The sequence below is a fragment of the Syngnathoides biaculeatus genome, chromosome 22 (assembly GCF_019802595.1).
Source record: "Syngnathoides biaculeatus isolate LvHL_M chromosome 22, ASM1980259v1, whole genome shotgun sequence".
NCBI classification, from domain to species: domain Eukaryota; kingdom Metazoa; phylum Chordata; class Actinopteri; order Syngnathiformes; family Syngnathidae; genus Syngnathoides; species Syngnathoides biaculeatus.
The window spans coordinates 1,269,251-1,295,382 of record NC_084661.1 but is presented as its reverse complement, the minus strand read 5'-3'; the positions used below and the strand labels follow the sequence as shown (position 1 = coordinate 1,295,382).

Genomic DNA, 26,132 nt, shown 5'->3' with positions numbered 1-26,132 from the left:
TACCAGGATTCACCCTGTAAAAATACCTCAGGAGAAAGGGGTCCAGGATCAGATTACGGGAGCTCCATGACCATTCCTCAGGGCCATATGCGCCCAATCCACCAGATACTGGAAACTCCAGGGATGGAGATCCAGTATCTTGTAAACTGTGAACACAAGATGGCCATTTACAAGGCGGGGAGATGGCTGGAGGAATGAGGATGATGGAAAAAAACGGCTTGAGCAGGGAAGCATGAAAAGATGGGTGGAGGTTTAAGGAAGTCAGCAGGTCCAGACTGACTGAGGAAGGATTGATGATCCTCGAGATTTTGAAGGGACCCACAAACCCGGGGGCAAACTTATGTGATTCTGTCTGCAAGGTAAATTCCTGGGATGACACAGACACCTTCTGTCCAAACTGATTCTCGGGGCCAGGGGATCTATAGTGGTCAGCCATCTGCCTATTCTTTTCTGCCTCTAATTGTTTCTTTACTGCCTTTACCCTGCAGTGATGATCCTTATCGGGGAATAAAAGAGGTTGGAACCCATAACACGCCATGAAAGGTGAAATACCTGATGCAGGGCAGGTGAGTGAGTTATGGCCATATTCCACGAAAGGGAGGCACGTGCTCCAAGACACCGGATGGTGTGCTTCGACACAGTGTAGAGCTGCTTCCAAGTCCCAGTTGGCATTTTCCATTTGGCGGTTGGTGTGTTTATGTTATCCCAAGGAGATGCTGGCAGTTGCGCCCACTGCCTTACAAAACTCTCTCCAGACATGGGAGGAGATTTGTGGAACACAATCTGAAACAACAATACCTATCGGAACTCCATAAAGCTTCAACACATGGTTTGGCAGTCTCAAGGGCTGAAGGTAACTTGGAAAGGGGCACATAAAAAAATGACTTGGAGAAGTAATCAACTATAGTGAGAATAACATGATTTCCTTCAGATAGGAACAACCAAGAGACAAAATCCACAGCAATATGAGACCAAGGATGGCTAGGAATGGGAAGAGGATGCAGCAGGCCAGCAGGGGGTTGATGTGAGGTTTTACCTCAGACACAGATGCAAAAATCCCCCCAAACCACTCTAATATCTTGGATTATGCTGGGTGATCAGAAACGCCGGAGAAGAAAATCTAGTTCCATGATCACTTGGATGACAAGCTAATTTGGAGGAATGTCCCCATGGGAGGACTTCGGAACAAAGCGCAGGGGGAACAAACAATTGGTCTGGGGGGTTGTTTCCTGAACCTGGTCCTCTTTCTGGGCCTCTCTGACAGACTCTCAATGTGAAGGTTGCAGCTGGGGGAAGAATCAGTTGCAGTTCCTCCATATTCTAGGGTGAGGAGTGGATCCAGGACAGTGTATAATGCTCAACATTACGAGAACCTGGGAGTTGGACAGGGAGAAGTTAAAGCGGCTGAGGAACAAAGACCAACATCATCTGGAGTGGAGATACAAAAGGTTCTTGTGATGGGTCCAGATGATTTCTGAGCCCTCCAAACAGTGTCTCCAATCCTGAAATGCCAACAACATTGCTCGTAACTCACAATTTCCCACATTGTACTTTTTCTGCTGAACGGAGTCGGCGGAAGAAAAAAAGGCACATGGATGCAACTTCTGCATTCTGGGGTTTCATTGGGACAAAACGGCTCCTATACCGGTGTCTGAGGCATCCATCTCCACCACACATTAGTGGGAAGGATCAATGTGCTTCAGGATTGGAACACTAGTGAAGAGGGATTTCAGTACAGTAAAAGCCCTGTCAGTACCCGAGACCCTCATAAAGGGTATTTGGTGGAGGTAAGTCAAGTCAGAGGGGTCCCAACCTTACTGTAGTCACTGATGAAACAATAGTAAAAATTGGGAAAGCCTTGGAACTGTTGGAGCTCCTTACAGTTGCTAACAGATGGCCAAGTTACCACTGCCTCAATCTTGATTGGGTTAATTGTGAGACAATTCTTTACTGGAAACTGAAGCTAAATCGGGAAACATTGAGGGCACTCTAGAGAGGTCAGAGGGTTCAGGGATTGCGAATCACTTCTTCGATGATTGTACATGCGTTAGTGAATAACCGAGGGATACTGTGTGACACTGCGTGCTCCAATCTTAGATCTTGCCCTATGACCAGTCAATTAATTTAACCAAGGAAGATCAAGAATAGCGTGATACAAATGGGAGAAGACATGGATTCATGATGGTGTGTGTGGTGAGCACAAGAGGAATAGTGGAGTGAGTCACATGAAAAAATTGTGTTCCCACCTACAGCTTTTATGACATTCAGGCCAGTTACAGGATGAAGGGGGATTTTTCCTTGTACAACAAAGTCTTTGTCCATTAAGTTATCCTCGATTCTGAGTCCACAAAAATCTGAAGATGCAGAAATTTTGAATTGTAATTTAGGCTGTTGACAGAGTGAAATGGGAAGAAGTTCAGGGGAATAGGTTTGACTCACCTCAGTGCTTTCCTCCCCTGATGGGCCAGGTCTTTTGGCTTCACTGGACAGGCAAGGTGTTTAGCTTGTCTGCAGTGGAAGCATAATTTATTATCCATGCAGTGCTGCCATTCTGGAGGGATAAGACAAGTGCAGCTGAGATGCTTGGGTTCCTCCAGCGGTTGCGGGAGCACTGGATCCTGAACTGAACTGATCTGACCAACAGGGCTATTGAGAGGAACTTGGAACTGACTCGGTCAATGGCCTCTGCATGCTGTCTCTCGTCTTTTTTTTCTGAGGAGATTATCAATATTTATTGCCAAGGGAATCAAACCTTTCAGAAAAGAAGGTTCATCTTTTGTTGCCAACTCATCCTTAACTCCTCTGACAAACTTTTAGAAAATAAAGGAATTAAGACTTATTCATCCAAGCCAAATTCAGTGGCCCATATCTTGAATTCAATTAAAAAATTAGCTACGAATTGAGGGCCCTGTACCAGCAAAATAAGTAATTTACTCACCTCTCTCCCTCTCACTGGGTGGTGAAAAACCTTGCAGCTCCAACGAAAAAGTCTCAAATGAATTAAAAATTGGAGAATCTTCCAATGAGCGGTAGCCCACTGGCCCGCTCAGGAACAAGAGTTCTTTGTTGGTTGTGGAGATGAGAGACTTGAGACCAGGTGGTGTCTCGAAAGTGGGATAGGAGCCAAATCCAGGACTCCGAGGCAGTGACATGAGTTTGAGGGTGGTTTTATTCCAGGCAGAGATCATACACAGGTAAGCACTCCAAAATGGAAGAAACACAAAAACATATGGCAAAAGGCAAGATGCTAACAAATGAAAACAAGGTGAAAAACAACTATACTTGGCTATTGTGGCACAGGAACACTGGGATGTGGTAATTGGGCAAATACTCACAAGAAGCTTGTAACTCATGAGAGACTCACATAGTCTCATACAACGAACTGGCAACTAGTGACACAACACACAAGGTATAAAACACGGCATAATTAGCGCCAATCAGGCGCAGATGAAAAGCTGCTGCCAGAGGCAGCCGCACACAGAGAAGTGGCCTGGCCCTGCACTTAACAGGTGAAGCCAGGCTGGGGGAGGGACACAGAGACGAGAGGTTTGCAAAGCACAGCAGCAAAGCGGAAATCATTTGCCGTCTGCTTGTCAATCTGGCAGATTTTTTTTAACCTCATTGATAATAGATTGGCTACAGGTGTGTAAAAATGAATGTCCATCCCAGCCTGAAACAATAAAGCAACTTACAAGCAGTGTGGTGCAGGAAATGAGTCCACCAAAATAAGACAAAGCTGGCGAACCACCACGTTAAACTTCACACGACACTTTGCTTAACCCAATGACAGTGATCCTCCTTTGTTAGGCCTCTGATACCACCACAGAAGATCAAAATTTTCCGGCCAACTTCATCCATCCATCCATCCATTTTCTTACCCGCTTATCCTCACAAGTGTCACAGGGAGTGCTGGAGCCTATCCCAGCTGTCAATGGAAAGGAGACTCTAAATTGCCCCTAGGTATGATAGTGAGTGTGGCTGTTTGTCTCTATGGTCCCTGGGATTGGCTGGCAACGAGTTCAGGGTGTACCCTACCTCCTTCCTGTTGACAGCTGGGATAGGCTCCAGCACTCCCTGCAACCCCCATGAGGATAAGCAGCAAATAAAATGGATGGATAAATGTCTTATTTACTATTAACTTTTTTACCAGCGAAATGAAACGAAAATGACGCTGATTATGACAAAGTATGTAGCCCTTTAAGATACACTTTTACAATACAGAACATTGCATTTGCTATGATTATATCGTAAGACTCATGCATTGTTATTTTATAGCCGAGGTACTCCATCATTTACAGCACATTATTTAATTTCGAGAGAACACACTTGAGGTTGGAAAAGTCCAGGTAGAACAATCGTCAAATCTATTCAGTAGTCCATACCATAAATTTATTTTAATCTGAGATTTCATTTATTTTCCTTCTTGTCTCAAATAACCCTCAAATGTCTGGTTTGACCATCAACACAAAATGGCTCTGTTATATGCTGCCCGAGTATATATGTACAATGGAATTTCATATTTTCATGGACAAAGCACACCTCTCCATCAATTTCACTGCACAATCTCAATTTCTGTCAATCTCACTGAATTTATTTCTACAGACTCCATTAATGAAACTGTCAGGTGAGGATCTGAAACCTTTGCAAGTAACATCATCTGTTCACCTTTGAAAGAGTTACATATCTGTGATTATTTAGTCTATACTCTGAGAAATATTGACATGAAACCCCATCACCTGTTTCATATACGAGACCCTAACAGGGCTCGTTTGGAGGCAAATGTTCAAGATGCCAATAGAATGAGGGACTCCATAACGAGATCATAAGATGTCAGGCGTAGACTGACTTAAAGGTTTGGATTTGTGGTTCATGTCTGGGCCGATGTGTGCCAAAAGCTGAGATTGCCAGACATGTAATCATGCTGTGTGGTGGTAAAGTTCAGGCATTGGAAACGGCTATCTGGATCAGACAACGCCACAAATGCACTTGTTGCTCTCAAGTGCGATCCATTGGTGATGTCACCACTAATGATAACTGACTCAACTCCAAACATGAGCAGGGTGAGGGATTAAAGCACTATGAGGCACCTACAGGAAACCAGGTACATGATGTAAGCGCTCCCTCTCAAAAGAATCGGGCCTGGGTCTAAACGCATGAAATTCCAGAGCTAATTGGAAACAGATTTGACCTGACAAGTGCGATTGTAGCATGTTTTTTGAAGGCCAGAAAGAAACTCGGGAGTTACCTGGTGAGGCTTGTCATTATTATCATTTTAGTCATCCATAAAATCCTCTAACGCTACATACTTCAAGTAATAGTGACTTGAAAAGATGGAGATGAGCCTTAAGCTGCACGAGTCTTGCAACATAAAAAGAGAACCCTTTGTAGCCACTGACGTGAACTTCCAGCCAGTTGTTTGTAATTAGGTGCAGCTCCCGGAATCAGTTCAGAAGATACGTTCCTCCTGAACGTCTCTCCTGTATACAACTCTCCTCCTCATGTTGACTTCACAGAGGCTTTAATCCTTGGTGCCTGTCAATCACACACACCCAAAAATCTGCTGACATCTGGCACTTTGATTGCTATTGCACTGTCTACTTACTGTCTACTTACTAATTGTTTGAGGTGAAGGCTGATGCAACATAAGGTACGATACAAATGCTATTACAGTATCTGTTGCTCATTTTTTACTTATTTGAAATAGCAAAACAAATTCTGTGCCTTTATTAATCCTTTTTAATGGTTAGGTTATCGTAGTCCAAAACGTTTTGATTCTACTATAATAGAACAGAAGTTTGAAGGAAAAAAATAGACATTGGTAATTTAACAATTTCTTCATTTAACAGAGCCTTATCAAGTTCCTCTATGTTTAGTTTCCAGTGCAAGTGTTGCCATCAGCAGCACAAAGGCACTTGAGTGTATATTTTCTAATTTATGCCACGACAGCAAATATAATGTTTTTGTTGAATTTCATCACAAGAACTAACAATGTAATCATAATCACAATAATCATATGACTGCTGCTTAACAACATGGAACACTTATGGATCAGTGGACCACAGTACATACAATAAGACATCACAAGTATTACTTAGCAAGGTATGATTGTCTGAGAGGTCGCAGGTGGTGTATTTATGTTGACAAAAATCCTCTACTGTGTCTAATCACTCTCAGAATGGGTGAGATAATAGGGTGTACAGTAAGTCTTGCAGTGAGATAAAGTAAAAATGTCGGATATATAACGCTTTGATGCTTAATGCAAAGGCACACTGGTAATGTGATTATGACTTCAGAGTTCCCACCAAACAGTAATTCATATTTATTGCTGGAGTGTTTTGTCAAGAGGTTTGATCAAACACTTGTTTCTGGCAGTAAAAACAGCTTGCAGCTTAAAATGTAACATTTAACATAACTTCAAGATGAAGAAATGCGTACCCCACCCCCTAAAAAAAAATTAATAAACAAACCCATATGACTTGTGCAAAGTCGGCTTCTTTATTGTGAATCCAGAAGAATTTAGCAAACAAATAATGGTTTTATAGTTATCGTTTTTGTTTGTTTTTTTAATTTCCCAGGTTTCTGTTTAATGTAATTCAAAAACTGTAGAAAGTAATACATATTCCAATAGAAGAAAATGAGCTTTTTCAGGATAAACGTTTCATTTTCTACAAGACATGTCATGAATTTTGAGTACTTTTAACTTCTTATCTAAACCTTTGACTTCTAGCATTTTTACACATTTCACCTTAAATTAGAAAAACAACGTTTGCATTTTCACCCCTCAAAAATTCTTCTTAGGCTCTAATCATCCTCTTCAATTGCCTTCCAAAGCCCACAGTTACGAATCTTAAACTCTGCCTTTGAAGTCAGTATCACAATGCAAATTTGACTGAAATATCGTCATCCTTTTCAACCATACTTTGATCAGTACGAAGGAGTGCAGTAGAAAAGTTCTTGAACTGAAATTGGACCAGCCAAGCAAAGGACGTGAATTTTGCAATCTTTTATGAATGACAGAACACAATATTATTTCACTATTATTTATGTTTTTTCTCTACTATTCCAGATTGTTTCTCATTTTGAAATTTAGGTTCTGCCTAAACTGCTGCCAAAAATGTATGGTATTGGAAGACTGTTGTCAGTTAGCTGTTTCCAAACAAGATAAATGGCAGAACTTGCACTGGTTTTGTCAGATGAGACTCAATACAGCAGCAAACTAATCTTGACCCAATGATATATATATATATATACATGCGCACTCACAATCTAAGGGCAATTTAGAGTGTCCAATTCATGCACGTTTTTGGAATATGGGAGGACACTGGAGGGCCCGGAGAAAACCCATGCAGGGACGGGGAGAACATGCAAACTCCACACAGGCGGGGCCAGGATGGAACCGGGTCCTCAGAACTGTGAGGCCAATGAATACCTGTATCTGGAAAATAGAACTTGGAGGGTGTATTTTGTACTCGATACAATTTGAAATAGTTGCATGAAGCCCTAATTAATTCCATTCATAAATATGCGCCTCTCGTATTAGACAGTGCTGTCAAAAGTTTAACTTGGTTACGAAGTTCAATTCAAAAAGTGAAACTTAAAGATTCACTACACAAAAAAATTATTTTTAGCATATGCTCTATATACTTTTGACGTCTATATAAATACACAGTATTACAGCAAACAAAAACACAAAATTCACAATTTACAGAAACTACAATATTACTTAAAAAAAAACAGTAACCAGTGAAAAACATTTTAAAGGGAGAAATTGGGCAAGAATTTTGCCTCTGAAAAAATCTTCAGGCATTTAATGAGTGCACTGTACACAGTATAATGTATGAGAACTTAATTAAAATGGACTTTTCTACAATAATCTAATTCATTAAGATGTACCACTCTCTGAGAGATACTAGTTTGATGGACAGATCAAATCCTGAGAAAAATGGCGTTGAAGCAGGTTGGAGGGCTTTAAGAGCTTTCAGTGATGCCCCAAGGCAGCCTCATGTTATACCCAGCAAGATAAATGCTAATATTTTACAGTCAGTCTGGTATTTACCAGAAGCTTGTATCCTTCACTTCAGATCAAGACACAAAGTATCGTAACATTCTGAGGATGAGCAATGAGGCAGTTACTCTTCTCTCTTCCGAGGATAAGGCTCACTTACTTCACCTGTACAGGGTTCAGTCATTGGTCAGGAGGGCTACAGAAAGAAAGGCCCCCACCCCAAATAAAAACACATTTGAGGGCCGAGGAATAAATGTGACGTTTGAGCGTTGAATGTGAAAAGTGACACCGCGGAACTCTGCGTTTGAACCACAATGTGATGTAATCCATTAGAAATGGCAATAAAATACAGAAAATATTTATTTATAAAACTTGAGAAGGAGAAAGTAAACCGTTTGATTGATGGAATTGTTACTGAGACCACTTAATAATGCTCTAAATTTGGATCTGATCTTGTATCCCCATTGTGAGCAAGGAGTTCTGGCCTGTGATTCAGGCATTACCTCAGTTGCTTTGAGCAAGTGTTGTGTGCTTGAACACTGGGCAGGAAGGCCAATGTCATCCAATTGTAATAGCAACTCTCATCATGTTGAATTCACCACAGCTGTTCTTCAGTTTGTGGCTTAAACAAGCTCCGTTGTGAACACTCAAACGTATTCTGCCCATTGCTACAAAAGGAAAACATAAAAAGTACTTGTGGGATTGGTCAAAGTGGCAGGTAAAGTGGGCTGAATGAACCAAGTGGTCTGGATCCTCTCAAAGCCTTTCCCTCGTGTACCCTTACTTGAATTTTGATAAGCAATGCTGTTGATTACATATCTGTTTTACATCTCTTATCTTCGTTTCACTTTTTGAGTCTAATTTGAATTTTTGAGAGGGAGTAGTTTGTTTTCAAGGCTCTGTGGGGGTCCTTGAATGCACCTCGCATTTTTTCTTCTCCGCTTTGTGTGTGCTTACGCTAAGCCGTTTATTAAAGATAGCGTTTATTTTCCGACATATGAATGGTTGTGTATCCTTGTGCGCTTTTTGGACTGTTTGTTGTGCTAGTTCAACTTCAAGTTTTTGGGGGATTGTGCACGAGCGGCGGAACACGTCAAGTTTTGGTGAGCTCACTAACCCAGTTTCTTTTGATTTGGCGCCAAAATCGATCGCCAAATATAGCATTTATCCACCTAAATAGGAATGTTTGTGTATTTTTGAGCACTATTTGGACGGTTTCACGTGCTCGTTTAACTTAATGCTTTTTTTTTTTTAAATCCTGTGACAGGACTCAGAACGCCTTCGCTGCTGAAAGAGCTAACTAGCCAAGGTTGTCACCATATTTCAATGTTTTTCGATACCCTCTCACAATTACGTGAGAGCTTCACGTTAATTAACACAATCCCGGTGTTAGAAACAAGATTAGCCGTTAAGAAGCCTTTCTTTTCAATTGAATTTTCAGTTCTACAAACGAAAATCCACCGTCTTGAAGTGCATGTGGTCGTGAATGGACAGTCGGGAAGTTAAACCACTCTACCGGTGTCTCAAAATAGTGAGCATTGGTGTCCTAACAAACAGTCACTTGGCTCAACAACGAGGACAGATGTGGAGTGTAGAGTCAATAACAGATTATCCAACAAACCTCCCTGGAATTGACCCCTCCGTGGATATTGCGCAATCCGCATCACTGACCAATCAGAGGCCAGAGATCTGCATAAACCAAAGCCCGTTTTTGCTCCCGCCATTTTCTCAGACAACATTGCATGGTCCAGTATAGGTTTAGTTTGCGTTTTATCGCGTATTTGGGTTATTTAACAAAAAATATGGTTAAGAGGTGTAGTCACAGACTTTGTAATAGTGACGACAGGTATCCTGAAAGGCTAGTTGGTGGAGTTCGATTCGTACCCTTTCCAAAACCGAAGACCCAGTACGAAAAATGCCTTATATGGATCAAACTTTGTGGAAGACCGCATCATCAACTAAATCCATCTAACGCGTTTGCACGAAGGTATGCCCTATATTTGATTTTCAATACATGTCTCGTATAAATGAATGAGACGTTCTCCGCTAACATAACATTGCTACGTGTGAACGATTGCCACACTTATTCTTTGTTGAGCGATATTTAGCGATGATCGGACTGCACAAACGTATCGATTTCTTGCTGGGTCGTGGCCGAAACTTAACCAGACTGTGTTTGCACGAAGATATGCCCTAAATTTGATTTTTAATACACATCTCGTATCAATGAATGAGACGTTCTCCGCTAGCATAACATTGCTCCGTGTGAATGATTGAATGAAATCAGAAGCATGGCGTCTCTCTCAGTTAAGAATGTATTGTATTTAGAATCTATAATATATCGTTGATTTGAATGAAATGAGAAGCATGGAGTCTGTCTCAGTTCAGAATGTATTGTATTGTATTTGCCATTTTTACTGTTTGTCTTACGTCAGCGCACGTAGCGTGACGTCACTTCAGGAGGCGTGGTTAAGTGCCCTGTACAGAGGGGTCAATTCATTGGGAGCAAAGCCCAAAGAAATTGGACATCTAAAAAGGACGTCACAACAGCAGCAGATGGATCCGGCTGAGCTGCGCTGAGGCAACCTCAACCCAGAGTGAGTGCTAATGCATGGTCGCTACGTGAAGAATGTAAAAAAGGTGACTCAATGCAAAACATTGACATTCTTCGTCTTCTTTTCCTTTCAGCTTGTCTCAGCTTGTCACCTTTTTCCATCTAAGCCCATCTCCTGCATCTTCCTCTCTAACACCCACTGTCCTCATGTCTTCCCGCACAACATCGATCAACCTTCTATTTGGTCTTCCGATTGGTCTTTTGCCTGGCAGCTCCATCCTCAGCACCCTTCTACCAATGTACTCCTCTCTCCCCTGGACATGTCCAAACCATTGACGTCTGCTCTCTCAAAACTTGTCCCCAAAACATCCAACTTTGGCTGTCCCTCTAATGAGCTCATTTCTAATCCTATCTAACCTGCTCACTCCTCGCGAGAACCTCAACATCTTAATTTCTGATACCTCCAGTTCTGCTTCCTGTTGTCTCTTCAGTGCCACCGTCTCTAATCCGTACATCCTGGCCGGCCTCACCACTGTTTTATAAACTTTGCCCTTCATCCTTTCAGCGACTCTTCTGTCACATAACACACCTGACACCTTCTGCCAGCTGTCCCAACCTGCTTGGACCTGTTTTTTCACTTCCTCACCACACTCACTATTGCTCTGGATTGTTGACCCCAAGTATTTGAAGTCGTCTACTCATGCTATCGCTTCTCCTTGGAGCCTCACTCCCATCATTTACGCACATATATTTTTTGTTTTACTTCAGCTTCTCTTCATTCCTCTCCTTTCCAGTGCATGTCTCCATCTTTCTAATTGTTCCTCTGCTTGCTCCCTGCTTTCACTGCATATCACAATATCATCTGCTAACATCATGGTCCGAGGCGATTCCAGTCTAACCTCATCTGTCAACCTATCCATGACAACAACATACAGGAAGGTGGCTCAGAGCTGATCCCTGATGCAGTCCCACCTCCACCTTAAATTCTTCTGTCACACCTACGGCACACCTCACCATTGTGTGCTGCCATCATACAAGTCCTGAACTAGTCTAACATATTTCTCGACCACACCATACTTACGCCCGCAGGACCACAGTTCCTTTCTTGGCACTCAGTCATAGGCTTTTTCTAGATCCACAAAGACACAATGTAGCTCCTTCTAACCTTCTCTGTATTTTTCCACTAGCGTCCTCAAGGCAAATAATACATCTGTGGAACTCTTTCTAGGCATGAAACCATACTTGTGTTGGCAGATACTTACTTCTGACCTGAGTCTAGCCTCCACTACTCTTGCCCATAACTTCATTGTGTGGCTCATCAGCTTTATTCCTCTATAGTTTCCACAGCTCTGTACATTGCCTTTGTTCTTAAAAATGGGAACTAGCACACTTTTCCTCCATTCTTCAGGCATCTTCTCGCCTGCTAGTATTCTGTTGAATAAGTGGGTCAAAAACGTCACAGCCACCTCTCCAAATTGCTTCCATACCTCCACAGGTATGTCATCAGGACAAACTGCTTTTCCATTTTCATCCTCTTTAGGGCCTTACTAACTTCCCCCTTACTAATCATTGCTCCTTCCTGGTCCTTCTTCTACCCCTCCTCCTCTCTCATTTTCTTTATTCAACTTCTCAAAGGACTCTTTCCATCTATTTATCACACTACTGGCACCAGTCAACACACTTCCATCTCAATCCTTAATCACTCTTACATGCTGCACATCCTTCCCATCTCTATCCCTCTGTCTGGCCAACCTGTAGAGAACCTTTTCTCCTTCTTTCGTGTCTAATCTGGTGTACATGTCATATGCCTCTTGACATTAGACATACAAATAGATTTGAACCACTTTTAAATGACCCAGCCAAAGAAAGTTCATCGCCCTCCATCACTGAAAGGCGTGAAATTGAATCATACAAAAAAATTGTGACCCTAAACGATAATAGATGATGATGCAGCTGTCAAGGATGTGAAACATTTTTGCAGTGAGAAAAACACAAAAAATACTGTTTTTTACCAATGACACTGTGTCTAATATCTCTCAAAAAATCCCTGAGATAACCAGCCAACTGAAAAATCTGTTGTTATACATAAAGGGGGCTTGGATGTTCACAAGCGGCAATCATAAGTACTGAAGCATGATTTTATTGATCTCCTAATAAAAGTAATGTTTTAATGCTGAAGTTTTTCATAAGCGGACCTCTCTCAGTTGTAAGATTTGGAGATGAACGTTTCTTGAGGCTCCGTCAATTAAACAAGTGGTTAAGCTAACTGTGTACTGCACTATCTCTGAGTTTGATTGAAAATTTCTCCACTTTTTTGGGAGCGCAGACATCTTTACCAGGCAGACGGTTTCTGTCAAAATAGACAAGGACTAAAGGTATTGGCTGTCAACATTTTTATACTGTGTAAGTCACTCAACAGCCCAAAAAGAAAATGGGAGAAATGTGTGTTAAATTGTGTTAATAGATGTGGTCCCCAAGCTATTAAAAGTAAAGGTATATGTAATTAATCAGAATCTTTTTTGTGTGTGTATTCAAATCCTTGATCATCCTTTTTATGGTGGCTGAACCAGACTGCCTCTTACAAAGTCCCAAAATCCACAGACTTCACTAAAAGCAGATGGCAGAAACACTCAACAGGGCATTTTAATACATTTGCAGGCAATGTAAGCAGCAGTCTAATCACACCGGGAACAGAAGCAAGGAGATCCCTGAAAAATAAAACATTTATTCAAAGGAGAACTCTCACTGGATGTGATTATATTCAAAATTATTAGTTGATGTTCTTGTCTGGAAATGTTCAGATTCCACATGACCTCTCTCATGTAATTTGATTAGAGTGTAAAATAAATAGCTTTTAATAATGCATAAGTCATTTATTGACGAAAGGCTTCAATCCCCATTAGATTTACGTAGAGCAGATGCATGTATTAGAAAAGCATATTTACATGTTTTGTCCGTGTATGAAATTAGATTTATGAATGTTGTAATCATTGTTTGTTCTTATCAATAAGCTTCAACTGTTGAACTCTTAAATTTGCTGGAAAGAAATTCAGTTGAATTTGACAATGAAACAAAGTTGATATTAATTTCTTTGTGTTGAAGATGTCATGTGTACAGTCATAGCCTTTACTTGAGATCCCGTGGGAGGAATTTGAGACACCAAATGAAATTGTTTACTTTTTTAACAAGAGCAAGATCGATGTTAATACATTCCACACATTACATGAATATTTCATTCGTACAAGCAGCATTCGAAGTGCATTTCAATACATGTCATGATGTGAGACATATAGAACAGAGGAGATTCAGCATGGTAGTCTTATGAGATTTTCTAAATGTGCTTCATATTTTCCAAAAACAGACAATTGAACACCGGTTCACAGTTAAAAGCCAAGGTCTTTTTTCTGTTTTTGTTATTGACTGTGTGCAAATTGGATGAACAGGGTTCTAACATGTTGTCTGTTGTATGTACTGAATTATGGTGACCCACAAGTCGGAGACATTCACCAGGGACATGTAACTTTAAGGAAGGGATAGGAGAGAAATCAGTCAATGTGATTATTTTAAAATTCTGTTTCACACTCTTACTGCACTCAGTGAGGCAGAGCACGCTCGATTTTCTGTGAATTTATGAACAAGCGTGCAGGCCATTGGCAAGGATATGCCAGTCTGTCTGCCATACTGACTGTGTCAGTTCTGCTTGTAAACATCTCATCCTGCCTGACGCTCCAGTAAATCTGTCTCTTCATTTAGAGCGGCGGGAGTACACTCCAGCACACCCAGGGTATGATGCTCTGAATAACAGAACAGCATGCTCCAAAAAGGCTAGGAGTTTCTGAACATTCCATAGTGTTGATTGAGTGCATGCTTAGAGTGTATTTCTGAACGTACCCAAAGGGAATTGTTGGCTTCAAAGAGGGTGGTTGGCTGTTTCATGTGAAACCAATTTTATAAGGTGAACAAAGTGGCATGACTGGTTGTCTCGTCTTCATTCATTATCTAAGTCACTTATCCTCAAGCGGGTCGCGACTGTGGTGGAGCCTATGCGAGCTATCCTCATGCACGAGGCGCGGTACACCTTTAAAAGATTGCCAGCCGATCGGAGGGCACATGTAAATAAAAAAAACATTGGCACTCACATTTACTCTTACAGTAGTGTTCAAAATAATAGCAATCCGATGTGACTAACCAGATTAATCCACGTTTTCAATATGTTTTTATTGCTTTATGTCAAACAACTTACCAGTGGGTGCAGTGGAGTCTCAGAAAACCAACAAGACCCATTCATTATACACAAACTCTTAAAGCTGTGCAATTGGGCAATTTGTTGAAAGAGCTGTGTTCAGAAAAATAGTAGTCTGATGTTGACTTTACAAACTCAAAACTATTTTGTACAAACTTTTTTGTTTCTTGGATTTACCAATCCTTTGAATCACTAAATTAGTTGTATGACTAGAGGTGGAATGATGGGACAACTGGTTTGAGCGTTGGCCTCACAGTTCTGAAGAATGGGGTTCAAATCCCGGCCGTGCTTGTGTAGAGTTTGCATGTTATCCCCGTGCCTGTGTGGGTTTTCTCTGGGTACTCCAGTTTCCTCCCACGTCTCAAAAACATGAATTAATAAGAGACCCTGAATTTTCCAAAGGTGGTATTGTGAGTGCGACAGTTGTCTGTCTCCATGCAGCCTGCGATTGGCTGGCAACCAGTTCAGGGTATACCGGCCTCCTGCCTCATGACAGGTGGGATTTGCTCCAGCACTAAGTGGCTTGATAAGGATATTTGCTAGTGTGTTTGGGGTCATTGTCTTGTTGAAACACTCATTTTAAGGGCATGTCCTCTTCCGCATAAGACAACATCACCTCTTGAAGTATTTTGACACATGTAAACCAATCCATGATCCCTGTTATGCAATAATGAGCCTCAACATCATAGGAGAAACATGCCCATATCATGATGCTTGCGCCACCGTGCTTCACTGTCTACACTGTGTACTGTGGTTTGAATTCAGAGCTTGGGGGTGGTTTCACAAACTGTTTGTGGCCCTGGACCCATAAAGAACAATTTTACTTTCATCAGTCCAAACAGTCAGTACAAAATGTTCCTCCATTTCTCCTTAGGCCAATTGATGTGTTCTTTGGCAAATTGTAGCCTCTTCTGCACATGCCTATTTTTTTTAACAGAGGGACTTTGTGGGGGATTCTTGTAAATAATCGCTTCACACATCTTCTCAGTGTCAGAGTACTTACAGGTAACTCCAAATTATCATTGATCCTGGAGCTGATCATTGGCTGAGCCTTTGTCATTGTAGTTATTCTGTAATCTATTTTGATGGTTGTCTTCCATTTTCTTCCACTTGTCTCTGGTTTTGGTCTCCATTTTAATGTATTACAGATTATTTTATCTGAACAACCTATAATCTTTTGCTACTCTTTATAAGGTTTCCCCTCTCCAATCAAACCTTTAAATCAAAGTACGCTGTTCATCTGAACAATGTGTTGTGACCCATTTTCCTCAGGCTTTCAAGGAAAAATGCATGTTCAACAGGTGCTGGCTTCATCCTTAAATATGGGCCACATAATCAAGACCTGTTTTTCACAAAACTGATGGCCTCACTGATTGAATGCCATGCTAATTTTTTTAACACACCTTTCAAAAATTGCCTAATTGCACAACCTTAAGTGTGTGTATATAAAGAATGCTTGGTCTTGTTGGTTTTCTGAGAATCTACTGCACCTACCGGTTACTTCTTTGATTTGTAGCAATAAAAAATATACTGAAAATGTGGATTAATCTGGTTTTTCACATTGGACTGCTATTATTTTGAACACTTGAATCAACCTATCATGCATGTTTTAGAGATATGGGAGGAAAGAGAAGTTTCGAGAGAAAATACACGCAGGCACGGAAGAACATGCAAACTCCACACAGGTGGGGCTGGGATTTGAACTCCAGTCCTTAGAACTGTGAGGCATATTTTTTAACAAGTCAACCCATCTCTTCATCATATTTACAGCATCTCCACTAATACTGTGTACTTACTTGTGTTTTGGGCACAGATCAACGCACTTACAAATAGAGAAGCACATTGCTCTGTTCTTATGGTTTATCACATTATTGTACCTAATACGGTACACAGACAGCTGCAACACTGCATTTACCTTGAGTAGTTTTGACAGTTGCCAACAGGATTCACCAGAGACAGGAATTGATAAAATGTTTACGTTTCTCAATAATTATTTAACAATGTGATTCTTCTGTAATATTTTTAGTTTGGGGACTTTAAATAGATTGAAAAAGTTACATTCATAAAAGAAAATAAACCTCACTACTTCTCTTTGTAATGGATGAACGTTTCGATTGAAGAACAACTCAAGTGCCACAGCGCGAACGTGTGAACAAATTACTGCGTTGTAAAGGTACACTGGATGTATCATATGTATCTTGCAACAAGTGTTTGGCGTATGCTCTTTGGTTCTCCCTGACCATGTTCTAAGATGTTGAATTACATCCCATTCGGAGTTGACTGTAAAACTAAACACACAGCAAAAATAATTACCCACAATGCATATTTATGTACAACACATACATTGTTTTAGAGATTATCTAGCTCAATGCTACCTTACTCATTGGAAAAGCCTGTTGATGGACTCACTAAAATTTGGATTCACGAGTGAGATTTACCTTTAAATAACAAATCATCACAGACAAACTCCAACACTACACATATAAAGAGGTAATGTAACAATACTCACAGGCATATATTCTTCCCAATCAGTTAAATAACAGAGTTCTACGGTGACATCTTTTATATATATATATATATATATATATATATATATATATATATATATATCTATATATATATATATATATATTATATATATATATATATATATATTTTTTTTTTTTTTCCCCCCCCTCCACCGGAGGCCCTGTAGCTCAGTGGTTAGAGCACTGGTTTGGTAAACCAGGGGTTGTGGGTTCGTATCCCACTGGGGCCTCCCTGAGAAGGGTTGCGTCAGGAAGGGCATCCGGTGTAAAAATTGTGCCAAACATATATGTGCGTTCATCTGAGATGACACACTGTGGTGACCCCAAAAGGGACAAGCTGAAAGAAACTTACTTACTATATATATATTCCACCATACATCCTTAAGAGGCCAATAGAAATTCCAGGCCAGTTTCTTTGCTTTATGTATTTATTTAAAAATACAAACAATATGGCTGTATCACAATGACCTACAAATTGACAAAAAAAAAAAAAAACTTTCTGGCAAGGGTGTATTTGAGCATTACAAGAGATAATTTGCATGTGGTTCCTCCCAGAATGCAGTGTGATATTTAAAATAACAGTAGCATGTTTTGACTGTTAAAATTCTTCTGTTTTATTATGTACAGACAGGGTTTTCTAGTTAAAATGGTACCTTTTGTAGTTTATAGTTAAATTGTTTTGATTTTTTGTCGTTTACGTCTGTTTACACTCTGGCACAGTAAATGTCTCAGAATACTGATGTAGCATACTAATATTAGTTCTACTTGTTGAGTGACTAACACATGCATCGCATACCCTGCGAAAATGGATACTGAGTAGGACCCATAATGATATTATCAATTCAAATAGAATCACTCGAAAATCCAGATAGCTTGTCCAAAGTATTAACTTTGGGAATGCTTCCAACAAATCTTCGAAACACACTCGTAGGATTCATTGTATGAGACAGCTATTAAACTAACAATATAAATATTAAATTAACAATGCAACACATACTCAGTAAGAAGCAATTTTTGGAGACTGTTGCCGTCTTCTCTGAAATTTGACCAGTAGAATAAGGCTAGATAAAGTTCACAGTCAAAGTGAAATCCCAATCAAATATTTAAAACACGCATTTCCCCCCCACAAATGATATGCAGTGTGTCCAAAAGCTCTCAACAGAAAAACCTTGAATCAACTCACCCTTCAAAGTGCCGCCATCCAATGAGCAAAAATTCAAGACAAAAAAAAAAAAAAATACAAAGTGTGCGTGTCATACATCAAATCAGTTTGGTTCATATTGTTTCTCAGCCAACACAAATATTACAGGGTTGCTTTTAAATCAAGAAGGACGTGTTGGGACAGCCAGCCAGGGTGCAGAGACTACAGAGGGGAAAACTAAAATATGTTTCCTTTCTCATCTGACTTGTAGTTTCAGGACTGAAGAGAAACATTGCAAATCCCCAGATGTTTGAGCCTGCAGATGAAGTTATTGGTGTTTTGCTATTTCCCAAACCTTTGAACACTACCTATTAATTAAATATTATGGTGAACTTAAACTTTTGTACCAGTCAAAGAGTCAGACTCATGACAGAGTGGTGAACCTGATCATCTTTTAATGAAATGTCAGAAAGATCCATAACCACCGTGACAGGACACATTTTATTATGCTGTGTGGAAATGATTTCAAATGTGGTTTGTATCATTTATTAGTGCTTAATGAAACTAGGTTTACATAACAATGTGTTTTAGGTATCAAATGTAAAATGTCACACATTGAAAATGTTCACAGCAGGACAGGGGTCAAAACAGACCCATCTTGCTTGGAGATAAGGCTGATATGAACACTGATAAATTATTTAATCATTTACACAGTTTTCATTAAGGCACGATGATGAATGAGTGTGTAGCAGAGCTGTTGAGTGAATAATCATTATGAATAAAATGACTAATTGGATTAAGTGTAATAGACATGAGACTGTGGATACCCAGTCACTGTGATTTGACGGGCGCGTGTGCACCCGCGCGCGATCGCACTCACAAATCTGCACAGTCGAATACGAAAAATCACGCTCGTAAAATTTGTTACGGGTAGAAATACATAGATATTGAAAGATGTCGCTTATTTGTGTAGTCTGACCAATTTCCTCTCTAAACTGCGCAATTGCGCACCTGTCGCACACTCTCAGCGTACATGAAAACCAATCCAGCAGAGTGAACCACAGCCTGTGTCTTTTTTTTTTTTTAAAGCACGGAAACACACGGTATCTAACAACGAGCAGCTGCTCAATTGACTTCTACATCCTAGTTTACCTGACACCGCCCCCCTCCGCTCTTAAAGAGGTACACTCATAATTACAAACTGAACACACACCCGCAACTTTATATCTACGGGCATGACTGGTGGACGACACCCGTAACTTTATACCTGCGGGCATGACTGACAATACCCATACATTTTTCAAATGTGAGTGACTGGATACTACTGAGTTTTACTAATTCCACATATTAATATAGCATTATAAAGAAGGTTAAAAATATAGACTCAAACACTAATATAAATCAAGGTCTCTGATATAGTGGTACACAGGCCTAACTTTGGTGCAGGCAGCATGGGATCACTTCCCGCTCAGTTATTGTATGTTCGCTGTGACGGACTGTAATCTGCCTTTCGCCCAATGTTAGCTGGGATAGTCTACGCCACTCCCTCGTGAGGATAAGCATCTTGGAAAATGGATGGACTCATGTAATAGAATCAGCTGTTTAGGTGCCTCAATCGCTACTTGCCAGTGAACAATTTGTTGTATATTCCTACATACCACACTCATTTTACAAGATTGTACAGTACTGCCTTTACTAATCTAACTGTAAAATTCTAATGCACCTACCATGATTTGAAAAACGTTGATATGGTTATGTCATGAGCAATTGCAGCAATTAAAATCAATGTTAAAACTGAATACTCCATCTACTGTATCTGTCCATCCATTATCTGAGGCATTTATCTTCACAAGTGTCTGGTGAGTGCTGGAGCCTATTCCAGCTATCTTTGGGCAGGAGGCGGGGTACATCTTAAACTGGTTACCAGGCAATCACAGGGCACACGTATACAACCATTCACATTCACACTTTTGGGCAATTTAGAGTCTTCAATTAAACTACCATGCAGGTTTCTGGGACGTGGGAGGAAGTCCGAGTGACCGGATTGATGATTTGAACTCTGATCCTTCAGGGCCATGTATTAAAACATGACTTACTTTTAAGGTGGAGTCACTGTTGTGAGGCTATTTTGTCCACCACCTCTTGAAAAGTGGGAGTGAGGCTTGCAAAGTTTAAGCCTATGTTCCTCTGAGATTCAGATACACGCTGACTGTTTAGCTATCGCCTTGTCTGTGATTAAATAAGACATCTGCCATGCTCTCTGAGGGCCATTAAGTTGTACCACCTTTGGGACAAGCAAGCACCATCATGCTGACTATCTTCAGTGAGAGCAAAGTGGTGAAGGAAATGATCTATCACTGCAAGTAAACTGTAAACAGCCTAATGACATGTGGCAATATAAAATGGAAAATTCAAATAAACATCAGCGTGCCTGTTTGGAGGCACTGCTGGTACAATTGGCCAAACACTGGGCATTTGAGTTATCATTACTAGTCATAACTCAGGACACTGGAGATGTTAAATAAACAGTATACTTTGGTAAGGCATATACAACAAGGCTCAAATTTACTTTAGTTGTATCACAGGAATCTGTGAGGTAAAAGACACTCACCAGCCGTGCCAGAAACAGCATCTTTTAATGTCATGGCAGGTCTTTTTTATCAACAGCAAGCTCATTCCTTGAAAATCCAATATGTACACTTCGGTGGCCTTGACGAAGATCTGTGAATCTTGCGTGACATAATAAGACACCCAAATTGTTCAAAACGTACCAGTCTGATTCACATCTCTAACAAAAAAGAGCTCAACAGAACGCATTGTATGACCACTTTGTTCCAAGAATGTTTTGGAAGCTGATTTTTTTTTTTTAATGCTGAGCAGAAGCAGAAACAATTATTTTCAGTGTTATTCTGACATTTAAAAAGGTATTTGTGATGTTAATGCAGTACACACATCTCTTTCCGTGTACTCATACAATACAGACATTCCTCGGGTTACGGATGAGTTCCATTCCGATGCTGGTGATGTAACTCGAATTTCATTGTAAGTCCGATTTCACCTTTAAAGTCAGAATTTATGTCAAAATACTTTGTATAAAACAAAATACATATATTTAAATAAAACCATTACTGCTGAGAGGTGGATGGTGAAGAAGAAGGGGACGCTGTGTTTAGCTATTGCAAAGGAATCTGGTCCTCAATGTATCACATAAGTAGCCCCTGCATCTCGACAACTTACAAAGAACGTTTTATCACTGTATCCAACAGGAACGGAACCCTTCATCTGCGTAAAAATACGGGCTTAGTCTTTAATAATCGTAACCATGGTCGACCAACTGAAGCCGAGCTCTTTACCGATGTTTATCTGTGTCTCCGTTTTCCGATCTTTTTACGATCTTGAGCTTTGTTACCATGGTATTGGAATTTCTTTTGGTTGCAGAAGAATTACTAAAAAACACAGCTTTCTTCTTTGGGGTCATAATGTGTAAAAAGGTAAAGATACTCCTGACCCAAAAAAACACAGATGAGTACGATGCATATTAGCTAGACAAAATGGCGGACAGGGGACGGGTGTTGTAAAGTCGAAATGTCTTAGGTCGAGACCGTTTTAACGTGAGGACTCCCTGTTTTAGTCAGCAACAGATAAAAGAAGAAAACATACAATATGTTAAGTCTTCCCCTCCAGGAAGCAGGGGTTTGTATGTCCCAATAATCCTAAAAGCCAAGTTGGCTGTGACTTCATACCCCTGGTCACCCATGACAAACAGGTCCTAGATGAGGGACCAGACGAAGCACAGCTATAAGACTCCTATGAAGAAAAATACAGATGGATCATGGTTTCCCTTGGCAGGACGTGGGTCACTGGGGCCCCCATCTGAAGCCAGGCCGGGAGGTGGGGCTTAAAGGGGAATGTCTACTGGCCGGGCCTGCACGAAAGGATAACATGGGTCTCTACCTGTGGGAGGTACCATACGAGTTGGATGCAGTGCAAGCTGGGTGGTGGCCGAAGGTAAGGAACTTCACGATAAAATCCTTGGCAATAAAAGCTGGCTCTATGGACTTGGAACGTCATCTCTCTGGCAGGGAAAGAGCCAGAGCTGGTGTGTGAGGTCAAGAATTTCTGATTAGATATCGTTGGACTTGCCTCCACAGACGGCTTGGGCTCTGGTGCCAGTCCTCTTGACAGGGGTTGGAATCTCTTCCACTCAGTTGCCCATTCTGAGAGGTACTGAACAGGTATGGGTGTATTTATTGCCTCCTTGCTTGGCACCTGTATATTGGGGTTTACTCAGTGGATGAGAGAATGGCCTCCCTCCACTTAAGGGGGAATGGATCCCGATTGTTGTTTGTGCCTATGTACCAAACAGCAGTTCTGGATAACTTTTTGGATTCCTTAGAGGGTTTTCTAAAGACCACCACTGTTGGGGACTCCATCATTCAGCTGGGGAACTTTAATGGTCACATGGGCAATGACAGTGAGACCTGCAGTCTGGGTGTCCCTGCTAAAGCTATTGCCCACACGACCCGACCTCAGATAATAGGTAGAAAATGAATCTATGGATGGATGGATGGATGTTAAGTCTTTAAGTAAAGCTCCCAAGTACCAGCAATAAAGAAGTATGGCTACACGTTTATCACTTCATCTAGCCCTCATCATCAAAGTCAAGGATAAGTACACATTTTATTGGTTTCTTTTGACTCTTTGCAGTTAATGTTTTTTTTCTTTTTTTTTTTACTTTAATGACAGTTAAGAATGTAAATCTGCAACTGAAAATATACAACCCACCTATGATGGGATTTACTGACACTATCACTTTATATTAAACCAGACACACGAGACAAGGAAATTTCATACTAGTGGAGGTTGATTCGTAGCAGCATCCTGGGGATTATTCAGATTTTACTGTGAGTGTTTGTCTGACACTTGTTTATGGTGGCCTGCTTTTCTGCGTAGTGTTGGGCCTGGCTGGGCCTCAGTTGGTGGTAGCCTCTGGGGTGGGAGATCAAGACTCTGGGATTCTCTTTGGAGCATTCTTCACTCTGTCCATCAACGAGAGTTCCTCTTCTGATGCGCATGGGGCATTTCCTTGCCAATTTCTCTCTTTGTCTTCACATTGGGCTCTGGTCTGCCCAATGTAAGATGTTCTCTAATTTTTGCTTCTTTTGTACACCATGCCAAAGATCAGCCTGGCATATGTAGGCCTGGGGCCGTGGGCTTTGCATGCCCTGCTATTGTCTTTCTTTCATGAGCGTATCGCAGTCTGGATCTGAGTAAAAAGCCGCTAGAATGTTCCAGGAGGTGTTTGTAAAACTGTGTCGTGACAATTTTTGCCAGATAAGGGGGTCAAAATATTTGAAATGTTTCTCAGAATGGTAATGTGTCATTAATACCACAATAAAAACTACCATCCATCCATGGTCTTCAGTAGGTGTGTCCAACTAATTTTTGGCACGGCCCACACCGGGGTTGTGGTTTCCCTCAGAGGGCCGTTATGACTATGAAACAACATAAATGCATAATCGTCTTATATTATCATAAATACACACCAAATTAATTAACTAGTTTTGAAATCAGAAAGTAATGAAAATTTCTCAACTGTTAATTTTATTTGAAATGTTGATGTAAACAAAAAATTTTTCAATTCTCAATCAGTTGTAGTATTTTAGCAAGAACCATGAAGTTGAAGCACATGATTTGCTTTCACAGGCCACATTAAATGAGGTGGAGAGTTGGATCTGGTTCCTGGGCCCTGAGTTTGACATCTATGTTCTGCAGCCTATCCTATTCAGGGCAATTTAGAGGGTTTAATTTACCTAACATCATCATTCATGTTTTTGGAAAATGGGAAGAAGCCAGAGTTCTTTGGGGAAAAAAAAACCACTGAAGTACAAAGAAACCAAACTCAATAAAAAAAGCTTTGAGCCGAGATTCTAACCCAGAACTTATTATCTGTTGAAGCAGATGTACCAATACTGTAACAAACCACTGGCATAATACAAATATTATAATACACTATTAATGTCTGTTGGACAGTGGCAATTAAAAAACAACCATTATCTTTTAAAAGGTAGACTTTTTGGTACAGCTTTTTCATTGGACCTTGTTGTATTATTCACAAACATTTTTTATCGCTGGTCTGTCGTAAAATCCCAGCAGGCTACCACAGTATTCAACAAGTGCGAATCAAACCAGAAATGTACAGCAATGATGTAAAATTATTAGTGACATTTAAAAAAAAAAAAAAAAGATATGAGGAAAATAATGATGTTACATATAGTACTAATGGCCAAGTAAATTAGTTAATGGTTGATAATACATGTAACGTAAGTATCAGATACAATGTGTAAGTACGTATATGTCATACAGCTGGTCCCCAGATAGCTATTTCTAACCCAATATCCTGTTTCAGAGAGCACGAGTCAGAAATATGTTGCTTTTGGCCCCTGACCAAGTGGCTGAAGTATGAAAATTACCCATTAAGCAATAACATCCAGTTCTTTAAAAGCCATCAGTGTGCCTTTAACAGAACTCTGCATGACTGGAGGCCAGACCAGACTGGCAGAACATGACTTCCACATCAACCTCCGCCACAGACCACAAGCCCCCGCAAATCCAAACCCCCTTTACACCCTTCACCCTGATGATGAACAAAGCGAGGTTCATTCTGAACCCTTTGTAAGGCCATGCAATTCACCGACCACATGACTTGGCGATTATAGCTGCTCATGAAACCTAGATAATACAGTATTGGCTTCCACTAGCCTTTTTAAAATAAACTTTCCCTTACACTCACTGGCTTGCTTGATGAACAAATAACTTGCATGTTATAACTCTTTTTGTCACGGATGGTATTGTTTTAAAAGTTTAGGTTTGGGCTATGGCAGCTGAGACAGTCACCAGAGAGTCATGACTGCTTCAAGGGGCAATATAATCGTACTATACATGGACATCAAGAGTGTAATTAGGCTCTTGTAGCAATTTGCATTGTGACACAAGTTAGGATGGAATTATTCTTCCTCTTACTTTACTCGACCTTAAAGGTAAACTACATCAACCCCCCGTAATGTACTGTTTTTGGCAGGAGTTGAGCTCTATCCAAATCAAAGAAAAACAACACTAGTTTAGCTATATAGTAATCAACCCCCCTCCCGAAAAAGAAAAATGCCAACAGCCCCAAGAAAAACAGATTTCAACTAAAATCCGACTCTTCTTTGATGAACTGTGGCATAATCCTCAATTCCAGACTTTTGGAGGACATTTGTTGGTTTATCCAGCTCTGCCAGGAATGACTTGGCACGTGTTGCATAATAGTTCCCAACTCAAAGATGACTTGTGACGGGGGTGGTGGTGAGGGGGTGAAAGTGAGATGAAACCGGATGCAAAAAGAATCACATATTCTCTCTCCGCATGCGGTCTCCCTGTGGTGAGAGTGTTTTCCAGCAATCGATGACTGGTCACTGAAGTAAGTCACTTAATTTACTAAATCAAATATTTGGCTCTTTGTTGTTTAATGAGAATTATTGCAAGAACTAGTTTGCCTTGGCATTGGATTATAGGAACATGCAAGCATCTAACTGTAGTGTACCTGCAGTGACTGAGCTGTCAATTAGTTGTACTGGAGCCCCCTCCCGTGGTGGCTGAGCGTGCCTGTGCCGTGGCTT

The 26,132-nt window shown here is 40.6% G+C and overlaps 2 protein-coding genes across 15 annotated transcripts in view; one reads left to right on the top strand and one right to left on the bottom strand.

Annotated features, from left to right (window-relative positions):
• myocd (myocardin) overlaps nt 1-3,831 on the bottom strand; it is a 140,699-nt gene extending 136,868 nt beyond the window's left edge. For 5 of the 14 annotated variants that reach the window (XM_061810343.1, XM_061810340.1, XM_061810346.1 and 2 more), the window contains exons 1-3: nt 2,939-3,829; nt 2,440-2,712; nt 2,247-2,354 (exon numbers count right to left, since the gene is read on the bottom strand). The gene's annotated coding sequence lies outside the window, so the exon portion shown is untranslated. Of the gene's footprint in view, nt 1-2,246; nt 2,355-2,439; nt 2,713-2,938 lie in introns of all 14 variants that reach the window. The other 9 variants (XR_009793605.1, XR_009793604.1, XM_061810336.1 and 6 more) reach the window with 8 other exon arrangements.
• Nucleotides 1-26,132, top strand: part of dnah9 (dynein, axonemal, heavy chain 9) — a 226,294-nt gene that overhangs the window by 4,977 nt on the left and 195,185 nt on the right. The gene's annotated exons all lie outside the window — the stretch shown is intronic.